Source organism: Ambystoma mexicanum, chromosome 3p (genome assembly GCF_040938575.1).
Source record: "Ambystoma mexicanum isolate Mex_15411 chromosome 3p, UKY_AmexF1_1, whole genome shotgun sequence".
NCBI classification, from domain to species: domain Eukaryota; kingdom Metazoa; phylum Chordata; class Amphibia; order Caudata; family Ambystomatidae; genus Ambystoma; species Ambystoma mexicanum.
This window is the reverse complement of record NC_090925.1, coordinates 498,650,307-498,670,169: the sequence shown is the minus strand read 5'-3', so window position 1 is coordinate 498,670,169 and position 19,863 is coordinate 498,650,307. Positions and strand designations below refer to the sequence as shown.

General features: G+C 46.4%; 1 long non-coding RNA gene across 1 annotated transcript in view; it reads right to left on the bottom strand.

Moving 5' to 3' along the window:
- The window catches only part of LOC138580539 (uncharacterized), a 103,235-nt gene extending 84,321 nt beyond the window's left edge, over positions 1-18,914 (bottom strand). The window contains exon 1 of the long non-coding RNA XR_011304285.1: positions 17,207-18,914. This is a non-coding gene — a long non-coding RNA (uncharacterized lncRNA). The remainder of the gene's footprint in view (positions 1-17,206) is intronic.
- Positions 18,915-19,863: the final 949 nt, after the last annotated feature.

The window sequence follows — 19,863 nt, the reverse complement described above, 5'->3', positions numbered from 1 at the left end:
AGGGCTGAAGATGGGCCAAATGAGGGCAGCCATAGAGGTAGAGGAACCTTGTGGGCAGTTATCGTAGCCATCGACGGGACAGTCAATGCAATCAACGAGAGGGCAGACTGAGGAGCAGTCGACAAGATGGTAGACAAAGATTTCAGTCAATGGACCGGTCACAATGTCTTTGTCGCTAACTCCAACAGACTTTTTTGACGACAGAATAGAAATGTGAACTTTGGAGTGTCTCCTTGTGGACAGTGCTGTGCCCGTCGACGTGCGCCATTTTTCTGACGATGAGCTAGCTGGATTTGTGGCAGTGGACCACACCGTCGTAGAGCCATTGGGAGCCATCAGAGAAAGTTGGAGTGTAGGACTTCTTGTCCTTTTTAGGTCTTTTCCCAGGGAAGTGTCCACCACTGATCTCAACCTCTTAGAAAAGGGAGTGCGCATAACCCCAGGCAGAGGCATAACTTAGCACTGTGGCCGAGGTCTTGGCACCCTCTAGCTAAACAACCAATTTTCTGTGACGATCCAGTTCAGTTTTGGAGAAGGACTTGCAGATAACAGTTACCTTCATCGTGGTCCAGGTGCATGCAGTAGACACATTCATCATGCTGTTCATCCACGAAGACCTTCTTCAGGTTGCACTTGGAACAGGCCCTGAAGACACTCTTCTTGCTGGCATCTGCCATGCTGCATGGTGAAGGCCCAAGTCCCATCAGAATGCTTCACACAAACAAAAAGGATCCAACGATGGAATGGATCTTAACCGGCGACGGGCCCCTGCCACCAGTGGTCACCAATGTCTCTGGAGATGAAAACAATGAAGCATTGTAAAAAAGGAAACAAAATAGAACTATTGAGATTTGAGGAGCAAAATCTAAGGACTCTCAACTCGAAAATGTGCAGTAAAAATCTGAATATGGCTACTGGGAGTGGAGCCCAGTAGGGCGAACGCCATTGGCTTGGCCAGTATGAGCCAAAATGACAAATAGGTTGTATAAGCGACAAGTAGTTTTTAGTTTTAAATTGAAACTGCTTTTAATATTACTGAGGATTCCCAGCCGGACAACAGGGAATATTCATGAGCCTGAGAATCCATGTAAGATCTGATGCTGAAGAATGATAGAAATTTAATATATAAAATGTGTTTGTTGGTATTGCTGGGAGCTGCTTACAGGAAGGTGTTTGGAGTCAGACATTCTTAGCAATTGTGTTTAGGACAGGGTTTTCTGTAAAAATGTTACTAGCAGTTGTGTGCATAAGATCTGCTATAACGACTGAGTTTTGAAAACGGCACCATCTGGTTTTTGTTGTTAAGGGAGAGGCCAGTGTCAGCAGATTTATTTTTCAGCTTGGTTGGAGCATTGGGACAGGAGGCCATTGGAGCATGTGTGTAAAGCACTGATAATCGAACGGAGACAAGAGCGTGGAAAAGTGGTCTTGGATCGCGCCTACCTTAGCCAATAAAAATGTTTAGCAATCAGCAAAATCCGTCGGAGCACACCACTCATGTGAATCATCTAACACAGGCCCAACAGACAATTTATCCATCATTTCGTGGAACACTAGAGGCTTTGCTCACTTGACTAGGAAAAGTGATATAAATCTGGGATCACACAGCGTAATAATGTTACAAGAAGCCTGGTTACTAAACAAACCTTCACTGGATGGCTTTGAAATCAACTTCTCCCCTGCATACAGAGGCATTAAAGGCCGTCCGATGTCTGCCCTATTAACAGCTTTCCGTTCCAGCAGTGGGTTCTCCTTGATCGCATCATTGACAACAACATTTTTACAAGCTTCCTTAATTCTATGGAAATCACACACCGCAAAATCGGAAGTGACTAAAAGGAAGCTGATGTTTAGAAATACATACTGGAACCCAAACGCAATTTCTGATGACGATTTCCTGAACGCTTTGGAAAACGTCATCGAAATAACATCGGAGAATCATGATATTGACCACATCTTGATCAGAGGTGACCTAAACATAACCTGTGAAGGGATTGATAGACAAAAAACGACTTCTCCGCAACATACGGATATGGTAAGAAGAGCTCAATTATAGGAGTCACTTATGAAGAACGACCTGCACAACCTCCATGTGATATTTGAACAACTGAAAAGATACTTACTTGGGAGAGAGAAAATCAAGCAGGAATTATAGATCATATCTACGTCTCACGAAACCTGCTTACGGAAATCAAATCCTTTAACGTAGTAAGAACAACACATAGCGATCATAATATGCTCCAGATGCAATGGATTTCTCCAAAACCACCAACTCAGACAACTCACTTCGACTTAGAAGCTGACTGCAGTGCAGTCTGCCTCAGAATAACTGAAGCAGGGATCGCACAGCTAACAAGACGTTACTCTGATACTGGCATGATTGATAAAACAATAGACTATCGTCCACTTCTCTTGGCATTCAAGAAACTAAATTGAAAATCAAAACTATGCAAGACCTGAAAATCATACATAGGACCAAGAATTAGTTGTAATGCGCAGATGGATGCGCAAATAAAAGAGGCAAGCAAAAAAAAAAAAACAACCTCACCCAATACAATAGCGGACGCACTCCAAGCAAAAAAAGAATATAAAGCTTGGGTGAGAAATCATAGAAGAAAAATGTATCAGACTGATTCTGAGGAGAGGTTGAAAACTCTCTGCGGGAGAAAAACAACTACTTTCTGGACCCTGGTAAAAACCACTACAAGATCAGCAAATGAGGCACTACAGAACAGCGTGGGAGAAGCAAAGTGGATTAAGCATTTCAAACCACTGTACCAAAGCAAGAAACATCTGCACCCAATTACCGCCGGAAGAGGATCCTGAGCCATGGACTATTCCGCATAACCCAGAACAAATATTGGTCAAAATAAAAAAACTAAACCAATCCAGAGCCCCAGGTCCAGACGGGGTGACCAATTCTGAAAAAAGAGGCGGACTCATGGTCGTTATTCATCAGCAAAGTATTTGCAAAATGTCAGAGAACTAGATCAATTCCGGTGTCATGGAAATGCGTAAACATTGTCCCAATATTTAAGAAGGGAGCAAGGGACAACCCTAAACATTACTGCCCTATTGCACTACTTGACACAATAGGAAAGATCTTCGCTTCCTTTGTATTGGATCAGTTTCAAACCTGGACCAATAATAGCAAAATCAATGACCCTCTACAGACTGGATTCGTTAAGGCTACAGGAACAACAGTAAACATCCTCCTGCTGAGTATACTTAAGAACAAAGTGCTGGAAGGCAAACCAAGAGTATTTATGGGGTTTATAGACCTCGTACAGGCATTTGATCAGGTTAACCGGTCCAAACTGTGGAACAAACTTGCCTCTTGGAAATGCCCACAGCAACTATTGGCGCAAATCAGAGCATTATACTCTGGAACTACGATTCAAGTGCGCCTCAGCAGAGCGGGCCAACTAACGAAACCTATTGAAACGGCCCGAGGAGTGAAACAAGGTTGTCCCTTGGCACCGGTGCTATACAACGCTTACATCGCGGACTACAAGATCAGTGAATGCAAACTTCCAGCGTTTCCGCCAACCTTCGGCGGTGAACCATTACCGCGATCAATTTACGCAGATGACATTATCATCATTGACCAAACACAAATAGGTCTCCAAAGAAAACTGAACTTGGCGGGTTTCATCAAAGAGAACGACTTGGAAATAAACAACTCCAAAACCAAGATAATGTCTTTTGAACTCGTAAAAAAGAAAAACGAAAATTCAAAGTGGTTCATTAAGGGGAAAAAATTAGACACCGTCACCAGTTTCAAATACTTCGGTGTGACCCTTAGCTCAAGCGGAAGGGATTTACCAACGCAAGAGGCATTACAGGAAAAACTGAAATCCCTGATCGTACGGACCAAAGCTGTAAATAAAAAATATGGAAGATTCTCCTTACCGGTCCTGAATTTTTATAAGGCCAAAATCATACCATGTCTGACTTATGGTGTAGAAGTTATGCCAAACCTTCCTGAAACTTTGTGGGACAAGTTAAAAGGAAGATTTTGGCGAAGGGTCCTGTCACGCCCGCAATCAACACCTATAGCATCGATCCGGCAGGAGTTAAGCATCCAATCAATTTCATCGGTAGTAGTTTGTAACAGAATTATGCTATACAGGAAGATAATCGACCCTGCAAGCCCTCACATATTTGGCTTACATAAAAAAGAAATATTCAAGAGAGACTTGGACAAATCAGCTGTATAGAGGAAGACCTTTTGGAAAACCCGACAAAAATAAAAAAAAAAGTTACTTATCCAGGATTGGATATTAACACAAGATCGGGCTAATAGAAACAAGTTGACAAAAAACATTCCACTAATACTTAACAAAATTAATCATCCGCCAAACTACCGCAAAAAATTTCCTAACAAAAGCTTAAGAGAAAACTTCATGAGAATAAGATTAAACTTATTAAAGACTAAAGAGGTGAAAGCCATAAGGAGTAAACAAAATGAAAAATCCTGCCGTTTCTGTCAAAATAAGGAGTCAACTGAAAATCTAAGACACCTAGTATTAAATTGCCAAGCCCTAGAACAGCAGCGAAAAGACTTATTTTGGACATATCCTTTTTGACCTCCACTCCTATGATGAAAACGAATGGTGCTCACGTCTGCTGAGTGGCGAAAGAACCACGTGGGTGATTGCCGTCACCAAATTCTTTGAGAACTTGAAACTAGAGACCATTGGGACAGAGTGAAAGATAAGACGAAAGACTGCATAAGGGGTCGGGGAGAAGGAGTGTTTTGAACGGACTAAGTGAAAACTATACTTGGAAAAAGAAACTGAACTTTCTGGGTTTTAGACCAACCGAGTCCATGTTTCAGCAACGTATTGTACCCATTAATCATCCTTCCTTCTTCCTCCATTTAACACCCGCCCCCTCCCTAGGATCTCGATTTTCTTTTAAATTTTGATCAAATTATAGAAACGAGAAATCTTTGATTCTTGTAAAAATTGATTTTCAATGAAAACAAGTAACAATAAAAAAAAGTACTGCTGCAATGTAAAGACAAGATATTGAAGTTTCAGTAGGAATGGGTTTGGGGAGCTGTGGGCAAATTGTTTAAACCACGGCCAGAAGAGGGCATGCACGGCAAGACAATTAGGAACATATGCACTTATTTATTGTATTGTACTTGTCATTTGTATAGCGCCTTTTTTCCATTATTGTAGTCTCAAAGCGATGCTAGTGTAAATGCCCTTGGAGGACCGAGGTCCATAGTGTTGGAGATCACGGAGATAGAATTTGTGTGTGCATTTGGCCACGATCAGGCTTAGCAGGGCCGGCAAGGCTATGGTAGAAACAACCCATGAACACCTGGCATGTGGATCGGTGTTGAGGGGTCAGGAGATGGTATGTGTGCTAGAGACTCGCTATGAGTCCAGAGTGCCTGAATTTGTCATAGGTCTTCACTGCATACTGATGTCAGGGGTGTTGAGGCATTGTCTGGTGTAAGCGGGTTTACAAACATTAAGTGTCCAGCTAGCCTGAATTTTATCATATGTCGTAGCTGCATTCTACTATAGCCGAGTCTGTGGCAGATGTCCACCGAAGTGGTGCATTTATACGTACCAAGAGCACAGACAGACCTGATCTTTGATGTTGCTGTGTTGTCAGTCTGTGGAAAAAAGGGGGCTGAAGGGGGAATAAGCTATACTTAGGTCTTCTTGGCGCAATAGAATGGCTGGCCTAGTATAGCAACTAGGCAGCTATTTAGGATAGTAGGATTCTTTGGGTGCCATGGACAGTCTACCTATATAGTGTTACTGGATTTCTAGGGTTGTCTATTGCCAACCTATAAGGGGGAACAATTGGAAAATAGATAGAGTATACTTAATTTATGTAAAATGTTGAGGAAGAAGGTGTGCTTGGTAATAGGGGGAGAAGGTCCACCCAGGTGAGCAAAAGATCTGCCGCCTGCCCGCCTCCTGGACCCATATGGGTCCCATACCTTTTTGCCTGCCGTAGGAAACACCAACGCCCAGTTTTATTCTTCCCCAATGGAAGACGGAAAAGGGAAGCCTGGAGGATGCCACCAAAGATCAGACGATTTTAGCAATTGAGAACAAGGCTCACAAGCATATGAGGCGGCATTACAAAAAGGTTAGCAGGAGTACACACGAGCCTTGCAGAGCCAGAACAGACAGTAGGGGCAAGAGGAGGGACAAAGCGCGTCTCTAGGTATTGATAAATCAGGAGTGGGACGGATCCTCTTTAAGATCAATGATAAAGTTGTTGACGATCCCCAAATCTCGCCAGCTCAGACCACCCTCGGCGATACCATGCCATGGGGCGCAAGTGAGGAATCCCAATTTATGGGCAAGAACAGGGATTTATTAAGTATAATATATTGTATTTCTACTGCTTTTCAAATTCACCCCACAGTAGCCTAGCTATAAGCAGGTAATTGCTTACTATCACTAAGACTGTTTCTGTGTAATCGTACTTCATATGCCTCTCCAACTCACCCCACATTAGCAGCAGGATTTTACTTTTTCTCATCTATAGGCTTGTACTTGGGTTTAACGCTTATTACACACCCACACCTAAGACAGGTATCCACCTCCTCAATACCTCGTGCCCTACCACCCAAGCATAGGAAACTCTGTATTCTCGTGCACACTTACCTATTAAGTGGCATTGCCCCATGCTCGCCAATGTTCATCTTGTTCGACGCACTTGCCCGGGGACGTATCCCTCTTCTTGGCAAGCCGCTAACCAAACTACAATGTCAACCTCAACTTCCCACGCGACCCATTCTCCAATTGAATGGAACATTAAATATGCATCCCGGCCTACTCCTAACATCCCTTGCCCACTTGGCCTAAGTAACCACTGTCACGACCCTCGCCCAAAACCCCTCTGGCAAACCCATTGGCCAGGTGGAGCCAGGACTCAGGCCTCTAGAGCCTGGCATCCTCTACAAAAGCCCTCATGGGGCCAGTCCTGGCGCCTATGGCGCCAGGCTTATACACCATGAAAGACAATGTGCTTGGGAACTACTTTATTGTATTGTCAGCCAACATGGAGGCATCCACATAGCTTGGTTCCTAAGAACCAAGCTATGCTTCCTAAGAAACAAGCTATGCGGTCCAGTGTTTTGGGTGTGGTAGCCTAGGGACTACTTTACCTGGACTATTTTGTTGGGGCTATTTAAACCACACCCGAGCAAGGCAACACGCTTCGCGTTACTTTGCAGCTTGCAACGTGACGCTCACCGTGTCCAGCTATTCCCTTGAACCTCGGAGAAGCAGAACCTGCAAGGAGACAAAACGAACATCATTAGCATCAGCATCTTACCTGCAGTCTTCATCTTTAAACACTTGCAGCTACTGAGAACAGCTTCCTCGAATCTGCACGCCTCCCGGACAGAACGACCTGAAAGAGGAAGATAGAGGCAACATTAAAGAAAGCAGTAGAGACATGACAATGCATTACTTACCGTAAAAGCATTTCTGATGGTTGTATCTGCTTAGATTCACATGCTGTGCATAGGTCCGACATCCAGTGGTCACTGCGGAGTATTGCATTTTGTTTTTTGTAGTCGAAAAGGGGACGTCTGAAACACTATCCCTATAGTGACGTGCGTTGTACCCACAATCCCTCACGCGTCGAGGTCCCTCTGTTTGTGTTTTTCTGCCCTGAGGGAGCCTTCTAGACGCGAGTGAGTACAGAAAAGAGACATAAAAGGAAGTCTATGTTCCTTCCATCCGAGCGGGGAGGAAGGGTGGGCGCATATGAATCTAAGCAGATACAACCATCAGAAATGCTTTTACGGTAAGTAATGCATTGCCTTCTGATGTTTCTTAATCTGCTTAGAATCACATGCTGTGCATAGACTAGCGAGCAGTACCCGGAGTTGGCGGTGGGTTAGGAGAAGGAACAGTAGAGAAAAGATGTCTTAATACTGCCTGTCCCACCTGGGAGTCAGATCTCGAGTGTGCATCTAGACAGTAGTGTTTTGTAAAGGTGTGCACAGAACTCCAGGTAGCCGCTTTGCAGATGGACTCAAGGGGAACATTTGCAATGAATGCTATGGACGACCCCGTGCCTCGAGTAGAGTGTGCTCTTGGCTTAAAGGGCAGTTCTCTCTTAGCAAGAGTATAGCAGAGAGTGATGCATTGAACAATCCATCTAGAAATAGTGGACTTTGAAACTGCATCCCCTTCTCTTCCTGCTGCCACCGAGACGAAGAACCGATTAGTCTTCCTCAGTGGTCTGGTTCTTTCCATGTAGAACATGACCGCTCTGCGCACATCTAGTGTGTGCAGACTTTTTTCTCCCAAGTTGGAAGGATTTTGAAAGAACGTTGGTAGTTCTATAGACTGGTTTACGTGGAATTTCGAGATGAATTTCGGTGCAAACCTTGGGTGCGTGCGTAGAACCACCTTATCTCTGTGAACTGTAACGAAGGGGTCTAGAACAGAAAGAGCCTGTAGTTCACTTACTCTCCTGATGGAGGGGATAGCTATTAGAAAAGCAGTCTTAAGAGTGAGGTCTTTAAGAGATGCTTTGTGCATGGGTTCAAATGGTGAGCCCATGAGTCTGGTAAGTACCACGTTAAGGTCCCATCCGGGAGCTGGGCCAGCTATCGGGGGGTGTATTCTCTTTACTCCCTCCATGAAGGCCTTTATAACAGGGATCTCCCACCACAACACTGAGTTGGGAAGTGGTGTATGCAGAAAGTGCCGCTAGGTGGACTTTAATGGAATTGAACACTAGACCTGAATCCAATAAATGGGTGAGGTATAGAACAATATGTGTGGGAGAGCAGACAATTGGGTTGATGCTCTTTCCTCTGCACCAGATGACAAATATCTTCCACTTGCTAGAATAGCAGTGGCGAGTGTTAGGTTTTCTGGCTTCCCTGAGGATGTCCATGCATCTCTGCGGGAGCTGTAGATGTCCAAATTCTATGATCTCAGGAGCCAGGCTGCTAAGTTCATGTTCTGGGGGCATGGATGCAGAGTCCTGCCCTTGTCTTGTGACAGCATGTTGTACGGGCAGGGGAGTTTCACTGGGGGGGATAGAGACATCTCCATCAAGTGAGCGAACCATGGCTGTCGGGCCCACATTGGGGCCACCAGTATCATGGTCACTTGTTCCTGGTGCATCACCTTGTTGAGAAGGGGAGTCGGGGGAAAAGCGTAAACAAATTTCCCTGACCATTGAATCGACAGACCGTTCCCCTTGGATTGGTTCTGGGGGTACCTGGAGGCGTAACTTTGGCATTGCGAGTTCTCCAGGGTTGCGAACAGGTCTATTTCTGGGAATCCCCATTGCGTGAAGACGTCAAAGACGATGTCTTCGTGCAGTCGCCATTCGTACTCTTCGAGCAGGGGGAAATCTCTGCTGAGTTTGTCTGCCAGCAGATTGAGTTCCCCTGGTACATGTTGTGACAGTAGGAACATGTTTTGTTTGAGAGCCCACTTCCATATATTTTGGGCCAGTTTGGACAGTCCTGGAGACTGGGTGCCCCCCTGCTTGTTGATGTAGTACATGGCTGTGGTGCTGTCTGTAAGGACCATAACTGTTTTGCCTTGTAGGTGTTCCTGGAAGGCTTTTAGGGCCTTGAACACAGCTAGTAGCTCCAGTAAATGTATGTGTTTGGATGCTACGTTCGGAGTCCACACTCAGTGAGCAGTCTGATGGGATAGGTGAGCCCCCCATCCTGTGAGGGATGCGTCTGTGGTTAGAGTGACGTCCGCCGCGGGTGTGGCAAAGGGTTTCCCTCTTACCAGGTTTTCCTTTGTCCACCACCGTAGCGAGAGAACCAAGGCCTGCGAGACCACCACTAGATCGTCCCATAGTCCGCTGGCCTGACACCACTGGCTGTTGAGCCACTCTTGCATTGGGCGCAGACGCGCGTGAGGTACCAAATAAATACACAACGCCATCATTCCTAGCAAGCGCATTGCTTTGCGTACCGTCACCTCTCGACCGGCCACATATTGAGGGATCTGAAACAGCATGTTTTGGACCCTCTCGTTGGAGGGGAAGACAAGGCCGTCCTTTGTTTGAATTAGAGCCCCTAGGAATTGTTTGATCTGGCTGGGGTCTAGGCTGGACTTCTTTTCGTTGATGGAGAAACCCAGCTGGAACAAAAGGTCTACAGTCTTTTGGGTATTGGAGAAGCATGTTTCGTAAGAATCCCCCGTTATGAGCCAGTCGTCGAGGTAAGGGTAAACTGGTATGGACAACCTGCGCAAGAGGGCCGCTGCCACTGCCAGTACCTTCGTGAATACCCTTGGTGCAGATGCTATGCCGAAGGGTAGCACTCTGAACTGGTAGTGTTTGCCCTCTATCATGAACCTGAGGTATTTTCTGTGCGCTGGCAACATTAAAATATGAAAGTATGCATCTTTCATGTCAAGTGTTGTCATGTAATCTCCTTGTGATAGCAGGTTGATCACTTCCTGTAAGGTCACCATACGAAACTTCTGGGGTTTGACAAACTTGTTCGTTGGGCGCACGGTTAGATCCTTTTTGGGTACAAGGAAGTACACGGAATAAATACCTTCCGTTACCCGAGATAGAGGCACGACCTCTATGGCTCCTTTTTCCAGCAGTTGTTCTACTTCTTGGAGAAGGATGGCAAGGTGTTCTGGTGTCATGCGTCGTCCCCTCGGGGGTCTGTATGTTGGGGAACCGTTGAATTCGATGCAGTATCCGTGGGCTACGTTGGAAAGTACCCAGCGGTCTGACGTTATTCCCTCCTATGCTGGAAGAAAGGATGTTAGCCGGCCCCCGACCGGTGTTGCATGGGAGGGGACGCGAATCTTCGCGTCACTTGGTGTTGTTGGGGGCTTGGGAGCCTCTGGGGGTGGACCCCCGACCTCTCTCTTTGCCACAGCGCTGGACTCTTTGGCTGTACTGCCCACTATTGGTCTGGTAATTGGTGGCAGGGTACTGTTGCTGCTGATTCTGTTGTTGGCCACGAAAAAAGCGTTTGTTGCCATAGCCGCGTCTGGTAGTGGGCTTAGAGATCTGGTCAAGAGTTTTGATAGTATCGAACTCTTTTTTAGCCATCTCCAGAGCCTCATCCACCGCTTTCCCGAAGAGGTTTGAGTCTTCAATAGGTCTATTTATTAAAGACGCCTGTGTCTCCGGTTTGAACCCTGAGTTACGCAGCCATACATGGCGTTTTAGGAGTATTCCCTGAACCAGGGAACGTCCCGCTGTCTCTGCAGCATCCAGAGAGTTCTTCACAATGCTCTGGTTGACCTGGGTTCCTTCGCCAATAGTTGATAGCAGGCGTGTCCGTAGCGGTTCCGGCGCTTCTTCGGCGTCTTTGCGCAGTTTGGCCCACTGCGCGTCCGCGTAGCTAGCTAGCAAGGAATTGTTGTTCTCAATTCTTGCAGAAAAGGCAGCCGAGGATGTGACTCTCTTTCCAAGGGCATACAATCTCTTGCCCTCCTTGTCAGGTGGTGCCTCGCTGGTCGACAGCGGCACCCCTGCCCTCTTCCTTGTATTAGTTACTACAAGGGAGTCAGGAATAGAATGTCCCCTGATGTACAGCGGGTCTGAGAGTGAAGGAGTGAAAAGTTTTTCATTTCTTGGATTAACTCCTCTGATTAGTGCGGGCGTGGATAGCGAAGGGATGATTCTTCTCTTCACTGAAGCGAGGAGGGGAATGGTCTGGCTGACCGGGGGTTTCTCCTTAATTATTCTTTCCACAAAGTCTATTTCAGGAGAGATCTCCCCAGTGTCCAGTTTGAAATGTGCTGCTGCTCTGCGCAACAGGGCATTGAATGTGGGCTGATAGTCTATGGGAGACGTGTTCCTAACAGGTGAATTGTCAGGAGGATTTAGGTTCAGGACATCAGTGTCCGAATATACTGATGGGGATTGCCAGGGATGTGAAGGCCCTTCTTCTGGATTTTCTCTGAAGCCTTCTCCTACCATGTCTGGGCTGTCTTCCAGACCTTCACAAATTCATCCTCCAAGTATTGTTCCTCACCAGTGAGGTCATACAGATTATGGAAATCTGAGGCTTTGTCCTGCTGGGAGGGGTTGAATAGTCTCGGATATTTAGCCCTGGGGTCCTCCTGAGGCCCTTCTCTTGTTCTCTTGGGAGTGGGAGGGTTCTGGGTCTTCATAAACCTCTCCATCCTCTCCATGCAGAGATGGAGCCTTTCCATGGTCTCATGGGGTACCCCTGAGCGGTCTAGCGGTGGAAAATTAGTGTCTTCCGCCTGAAAACGGCTTGACCTCTCCCATAACGTTGAGGAAAGTGTCCCGTCGCCTTCAGAAAAGCCTTCCGGTGTGCTGGGGGTCCCCCCGACTGAAGGGGGTAGTCCCTGTCTTTCTTTGGGCCTTTTCTGCGTGTCTTTCGACCTTTGCGTAGCGCTCGACGTGTCTTTAAGCGTACGCTTCTGGGCGTCGGCTACAACGATCCTCGCCAAGCTCTCTGTGACTAGTTTGTCAGAGGAGGGCTGTGGTTTCGACGTTACGGGTGTCGATCGTTCTACGGCGGCTTGCGCTCTCTGCTGGTGCACGCCGGCCAATGGTTTGGGGGCGGCGCCCTTATTTGCCGAAAGCCCAGTCGCTGGTCGCGGCTGCGAGAGGGGCTTCGAACCTGAACGGTCTCCTTGGGCGCTGATGCTTTCTTCGTCTTCGACGAAGAAGAGCCATGGGTTGTGTGCTTATGGGTGGTATCGTGTGCGTCAGTGTCGCCGGGGTGTTCATCCCCATAAGCAGGGCGTGAGCCGAGCCCGTCGGGGCCGGGGACAGACGACGAAGAGCGCGAGCGCTCTTTAGAGGGGTCTACGACTTCCGTAGCAGAGGTCGTGTTATCACGTTCCTCGTCACTGTCGGTGGTAGCGGCGGCGGGTGAGGAATCGGCCTTCAACATAGCATAGGCCGCCCACCTCTTGACCCTACGGTCTTTTAGAGTCTTTGGCTTAAGAAGCCGACAAGCCGTGCAACCCTCCTCCTTGTGATCGAGGGGCAAGCAGCGATTACACCGTGAATGCTTGTCCTTCCAAGTGAACTTGCCCTTGCAACGCGGGCAAAACCTAAAGGGTGTCCTCTCCATAGCTGAGGCAGTAAATCGTGATAACGACCCCAAGGGGAAGGAAGGGGAAGGGAAAGGCATTCTCAGAAAGGAAACAAGAGATGTCCCACGACCCCACTCTCCCTACTCTATTTGGCCTGCAAGGCCAGGCCACGTGTTCGGCAACGCCGAAGTATCTCCTCCGCTCGTCCCCTCCGTCGAAGATCTTGCTCGGCGGAGAACAGCTTCACAACTGCGTCGAGGGAGGGATCTATGTGTTATATATTATAAGAAAACGACCAAAGGTCGAGGAGATGAAATCTGCAATGTCTCTCGAGGAGCTCCGCGTAAAGGCGACCAGTAGCTGGGCGGAAAAAAACAATCTGAGGGACCTCGGCGCGTGAGGGATTGTGGGTACAACGCACATCACTATAGGGATAGTGTTTCAGACACGCCTTGTCGACGTCCCCTTTTCGACTACGAAAAACAAAATGCAATACTCCGCAGTGACCACTGGATGTCGGACCTATGCACAGCATGTGATTCTAAGCAGATTAACAAACATCAGAATTACAAATTACAAACTGCTCAAAAGGCTTACCTTGCTGGTCGCCTCTCGGCTGGCACCACTCTGGACATTCTACTCGCGCTGAAGAACACCGCGACCTACAAGGAAGGAAAACACAGGTTAGCAAAGGCAAGACTTTGCAGCGCTGTGCATAGCGCTTACTTACCGCATCATAGCGCTCTTAACGCGCCATCATTTACCAGCGGGGCTCAACCAAGCCAGTTCGCCGCGCTGAAGCTCTGCATACCTAAGGGAGAAAAAAAGACATTTTAAACAAAGAAAGGCATGCAGGATAGCAACAAAACTAAAGAACAGTAATAAGACCTACCTGAACAATATCAAACGGGCCGGCGTCAGTGAAGTAACTGGACCGCACTCGCCCAAGAAAGACAACGCGCCCCTGCAAAGAAGGCAGGACGGGGAGCGCGCCTAATTCTAACACAAGGTGAGGAGAGGGCACCAAAGGGACTGAAATCATACGGGGGATGAGGGAGGATACTTATCCCAGTTGGTCAGTCTTGAACACAGTCCTCATGTATTTTCAGGCAGAACCTTCCCCGCAGACCACATCAGGGCAAAGCTGAGAAGCATACCAGCGAGTAACCCGGCTGGGTGGCGTCCCTGTGGATACCAGGTGAGCGTAACAACCACAGACTGAGATCGAGAGGAGCCATGTCTCCAGATTCTCACCTTTATTCAGGTCTTCACACAAATACTCCTGGGAAGCACAAAAAGCTACCCATACACAAATCCTCCAAAGGCAATGGCTGAAGAGATACGCAGCCACTCGCACAGCCCCCCCGCCCACCTACCATTGTGACTATCAAACAAGTTGCGGCTCATACAAAATTGGACACCTCTCATCCCAAGTGCCAGTCCTTCAAGATCGCACTCATCAATGCAAGCTCCCTCAATGCCCATGCACTAGACATTGCTGACATCATCCTCACCAACAACTTAGACCTCCTAGCAGTTTCCGAGACCTGGTTCCACGCCGCAGCTAGACCCACTCGATCACTAGGTAGTCCCGACAACTATATGATCTTAAGAACTAACCGGTAAATCACCAGAGGAGGAGGTATAGCACTTATTGCCAAAAAACATCGGGGAGTTCAAGAAGCATCCACCCTCATACCCTTCTGCTCGGGAGAACTTCTCAGTTAGAAATACCCCTCTCCTTCAAAGCCACCCTGATCACACACATCTACCATTCTGCAGGTCCAGTTGCTGCCCTAGAAGAGATCACTTTACTCCTTGCTAATGTCAAACCAGGGTCCAAAGTCATCCTCCTAGGTGACCTCAACCTGGGCCTTAACGACCCTAATGCCTTGGCACTAGCCAACACTGTCACAGAACTGAGCTTTATTAATCGCATCAATAGCCCCACGCACAATAAAGTCAGACCCCTTGGTTGGATTGCGGACCTCAACTGCGACATCAAGATCCTGCCTAACTCACCTTGCGTCTGGGCCAACCACCATGTTATCACCTTCACCATTCAGGGCACTTTGACCACCTCCCGCCCCAGCATGGCACCATCAGCACAGACTAGAAACAAAAAGAATATTATAGGGGATAAGATGCTCCCGCTACTCAACACCATCATCACCCCACAGAACTACAACAACCTTAGCCCTGATATGTTGGTAGACTTGTACAATCACACCCTCTCTCTGGCCTTAGACGAAGTAGCCCTTCTAGAAGTGCAGAAAGCCAAACAAACGGAGCACCTCAACTCCTGGTATACAACATTAGTCTAAAAAAGTTGTACAATATCAGAAAAGCAGCTGAAGGGGCATGGAAACAAAAATCCCTCTGCCCTCAAAACAGAGAAATTTGCACTAGCCTCTACCAACTACAAAAATGCAATTCACTAAAAAAAAAGAGGTATCTATAACTTGAGAATCAGTAACACTAAATCTGGGACTAAAGAACTTCTCTATTCTCTGAGAATTGGAAACACCAGGGACACCTGATGCGCTCCTCCAATCCAAAATAGATGCAAAAAAACAGCCTCCCTGTTGAAACCAAACACGCCAACCATTCCAAACTCACCACCAACCGGCCAACTCCTTTTCAGTTCACTCCTGTCTCAGTGTCGGAAACCATTAACATAATTGAAATGGTATACCTAAATTCCAACCTTAGCCTCACTAATCAAATAAATGCCACAGCCTCATCAGTTGCCTACACAGCCAAACTTATAACCGCTTGCAGACCCTTCCCCAACACCTGACAGCTGTATTATCCTGGCCAGAGCACTTATCAGAATTCGACTATTGCAATATATTATACAACGGAACTAGTCTGCGCAACCTCAACAAACTCCAAGTTCTCCAAAACAATGCTCTTAGAGCCGCCCTTAACATACCCTGAGCCAACCACATTACAGTCACCAATGGGTGCCTGTGAAGAACAGAATCATCTACAAAACACTATCCCTCACCCACAAGTGCCTAGCCAACCTTGCTCCAAAATACCTAAATTGCAAATTCACTAATTCCCACTCTGACAGACCCACCAGGTAAGCACAAATCAACCAACTCAAACTACGATATAAACATGAAAAATCTGGGGGTGGGGGGATGGAGGAAAGCTTTCAGTTCCTAGTCGCCAAGCTTTGGAATGCTCGGCCTGCTGACCTTAGAACTGGACAACCTACTGGACTTTTCGTAATAAACTAAAGACCTGGCTAGTCTCCCAAGAATAATCCATCCCCTCAGACAGCTCCTGGCCCTAGCCTCATGATCACCTCCCGAGGACTACTTGCTCTTTACAGACTTCTGACCTAGACAAACCACAAACCTTTGTTATCATCCATGTTTACTATAATTGTTTACTAACTGATGTACCACACCCAATGCAATGTATTTCACCTGTACTCCTATATGATTATTCTATGTACATACCCAAGTGCAACTTGCAAACGTGCGCCCAGATACCGCATCCATTTTTACTATAATTGTATCCTAATTGATGTACCATATCCTATGTAATATATTTTATCTGTATTTCTAGATGTTTATTCTATATACATACCCAAGTGTAACTTGTAAACTTGCGCCCAGATACCTTTGGGTGGGGAGCGCTATATAAATAAAACAAAGTGCAGAGGGAAGCCAGGGGAGGACAGCAACATCGGGGAAGTCAGGCCCCGCAGGAGGCAACACCCTGGAGCCACAGACTTTGATCGCGGCATGGCCGAATGGCCCCAGACACAAGTAATATGCGAGTGAGAACCGCCAAGCTTAAATAGAAGGGAAACCAGTTCCCATTGTTACAGAAGGGACCAGGGAGACCTCATTATATGCCTTGGCCCCACATGGATTGGGTCAACTTAATGTATGCGTTGCCCTCCTTTTACTGCAGGAGCTAGCAAGCGGATTTATGCCCTTGAGAAATATACAGCAGGCATCATCCTAGCCGTGCGGGGATACAAAGAGCTTGTTAGTCTCCCCGTCAGGGGAGCAGGCCGATACCATTGGTGGAGAACAGGAGTTACAGCTAAGAAACATACTCCTGATTCACATGCTGTGAATGGACTATGTAGCAGTATGCAGACATGGTAGGTACACGCAGGTAAAAACCCCACTAGCACACCGTACAGCAAATCCATAGGATCGTACCTTATTGGAACAGGTGCTGTAGGAGTGCTCTCCCTCTTCGGACTTCTTCGGGATGCTGCTTCTCCAGCCAGTACTGCACCAAATAGGTGGCCGTTTGGCAGATGTCTGATCGGGACCCCCGACCACCATGTCGCGGACACCACTGTAGCTCTTGTTTTATGTAAATGTGGGGGAGTCTGGAGGGGTTTCCCCACTGACTTGTGGCAGAAGACAATAGCCAATGAGATCCATCTTGCTATGCTTTGTTTGGTTAGAGCATTGCCTTTATTTGCGGGGCCAAATGCCAAGAAAAGTTGTGAAAAACAATGAGTCACCTCTATGTCAAGCAACCCGTTAGAATATTGCCATTGGCTGCGAAGTGAAATTGGAACACTCATTTTAATCCTTATTTAACATTCTGCTCAGACGCCATAGAAAACGTTTTACATTATAATACAGTGTGACCGTTCGGTTCTACTCGGTCATGATGACGTGAAAACGTGTCACAAAGGTATATAAGTGCCTGATTATAGAGGCACATGTGTTAGAGAGATTTGCGATCTATTCTTTGCTGAATGTTCAGCCAATTTATATTCTGCCTGGTTGTAGTAATATGATGTTTCCTTGGGATGTTACAAGCTGATCTCACTACATTATTTTGGATGACGTGCACTTTATTGATGTTATTGTGAGGTTCTTAGGTATAGCGCATTACAGTAGTCTAGTTTAGATAGTACTAGGGCTCTTGCTACTGAAATGCAGTTGGATGTAGTTCGGTAGGGACGGCAGGCTGTGATAAGCTTGCAAGTGTATGATGTCGCTGACGCTAAGGCGTTAGTTTGTCTTGTGAGCAATCGTGTGGAGTCAATGTAGATGCCTAATGTTTTAACATCCTTAGCTACTTTGATAATATTCCCGTCAATGTTGAAAGCTTTGAAGGACGATCCTAACTTGTTAAGTTTGGTTGGGGAGCCAAGTAAAAGTAGTTTGGTTTTGTCATCGTTTAGACATAAGCCGTGCTTGGCCATCCATATTTGTATCATACTGTAGATGTCGTTTAAGGTTTACTATCTACAATGGAATCACCAGTGATCGGGATGAGTATCTGGGTGTCATCTACATAATTAGTATACGTGACACCCAGATAATCGAGTATATCAAATAATCGCTTGGTGAAAACATTATAGAGCATTGGGGACACACAAGATCCTTGGGGGACTCTACAAGTAACTGGCGTGGGGAGAGGGGGCTGATGCAGACGGTGCAAAGACCCTCATTTATCTGTTACTAAGGAAGGATTTGCTCCATAAGTTGGCTTGGTCGGAAAAGTGTGCAGCAGATGACAAGTGTTTGTATAAAACTTCATGGTTCACCCAGTCAAATGCTGCCGATAAGTCAGGTAGTAGGAGAAGGGAAGATTTACCTTCATCTTTTAATGCCTGTATTTGTTTATTTAGGTCAATAAGTGCAGTTTCAGTCCCATGTCTTGGTCTAAAGCCTGACTGTCTTAAACACAGTAGATTATTTGTTTCCATGTACTGTTGGATCTGTAGGAATGCTGCGCAATCCAAGGTTTTGAGCAGCAAGGGGACAGTAGTAATAGGTCTATAATTAGATGGATTATTAGGGTCTAGCGTAGGTTTTTTTAATAGTGGGATTACCCATGCATCTTTCAGATTAGTGGGTACAATACTAGTGTCGAATGATCCATTAATGAAAGTAGTGATAAAAGGAGCGAGTGTGGTGGCAGCTTCCTTAATAAGCGAAGCTGGACATACGTCACACTTGCAGTTCGAGGGTTTGAGTTTAAGTATGATCATCTCTACTTCTTTAATTGAAAGTGGTTTGAAGTTGAATTGAGAGGGATTGGGGGTAGATGGTAATTCCTTTGGTAAGGCGTTGTTGATAAGATTTTTCTTATTAGATATTTTATTGAGTAGCAGAATAATTTTTATCTTGTAAGGCATTCTGTATGTTAGAACACCATAGGATGTCTTTAGTACAAGTGTCAGGTATGGGAGTTGGCGTTTCCAATCCTTTTATGATATTGAACAATTCCTTAGTGCTAGAGTTGGCTTCAGCTATACGGTCATTGAAGTTATCTTTTTTTAGCCTGTACAATGGCTAATGTGGGCGCAGTGAAAATATCTTTGTTTTGTATAGATGGGGAATTTTTCCAGGTGGTCTCCGCTGAGCGTTTCTCTTTCCCAAGAGTCTTTAAGTGTGGTGAATACCATTTGTTGATGTGGGCAAGGGGTTTAGATTTTTGTAATTTGAGCGGGGCTATCGTATTGATTGCTTTGAGGATAGTGTCATTGTATAGGTTCACTAGGTCTCATGGGTCTGAATGTTTAATGGTAGGACGTAGTAATGATAGCAAATTATCAACAGTAAGGTTGCGTTTGCTTCTTGTCATTAGGGCTGGCGCCTGAGTGGGGGTAGTGACAGGAAGTACAGTGTTGTCCATGGTGAGTGTAATTAGATGGTGGTCAGTTCATGGACATCGTGTGTTGGCCAGTACCTTGATCCTACAGTTAAGATCCGGTAGCCAGTCTAGCGTACGTCCTTTAATGTGCATTGGACTGGTAATACGATGCGTGAGGTATGGCAGCCCCTCTTCCAGTGTCACCTGGAATGGGTTGAGCTTTCCTGGTGCTGTTGGCGTTGGGTTTCGCACC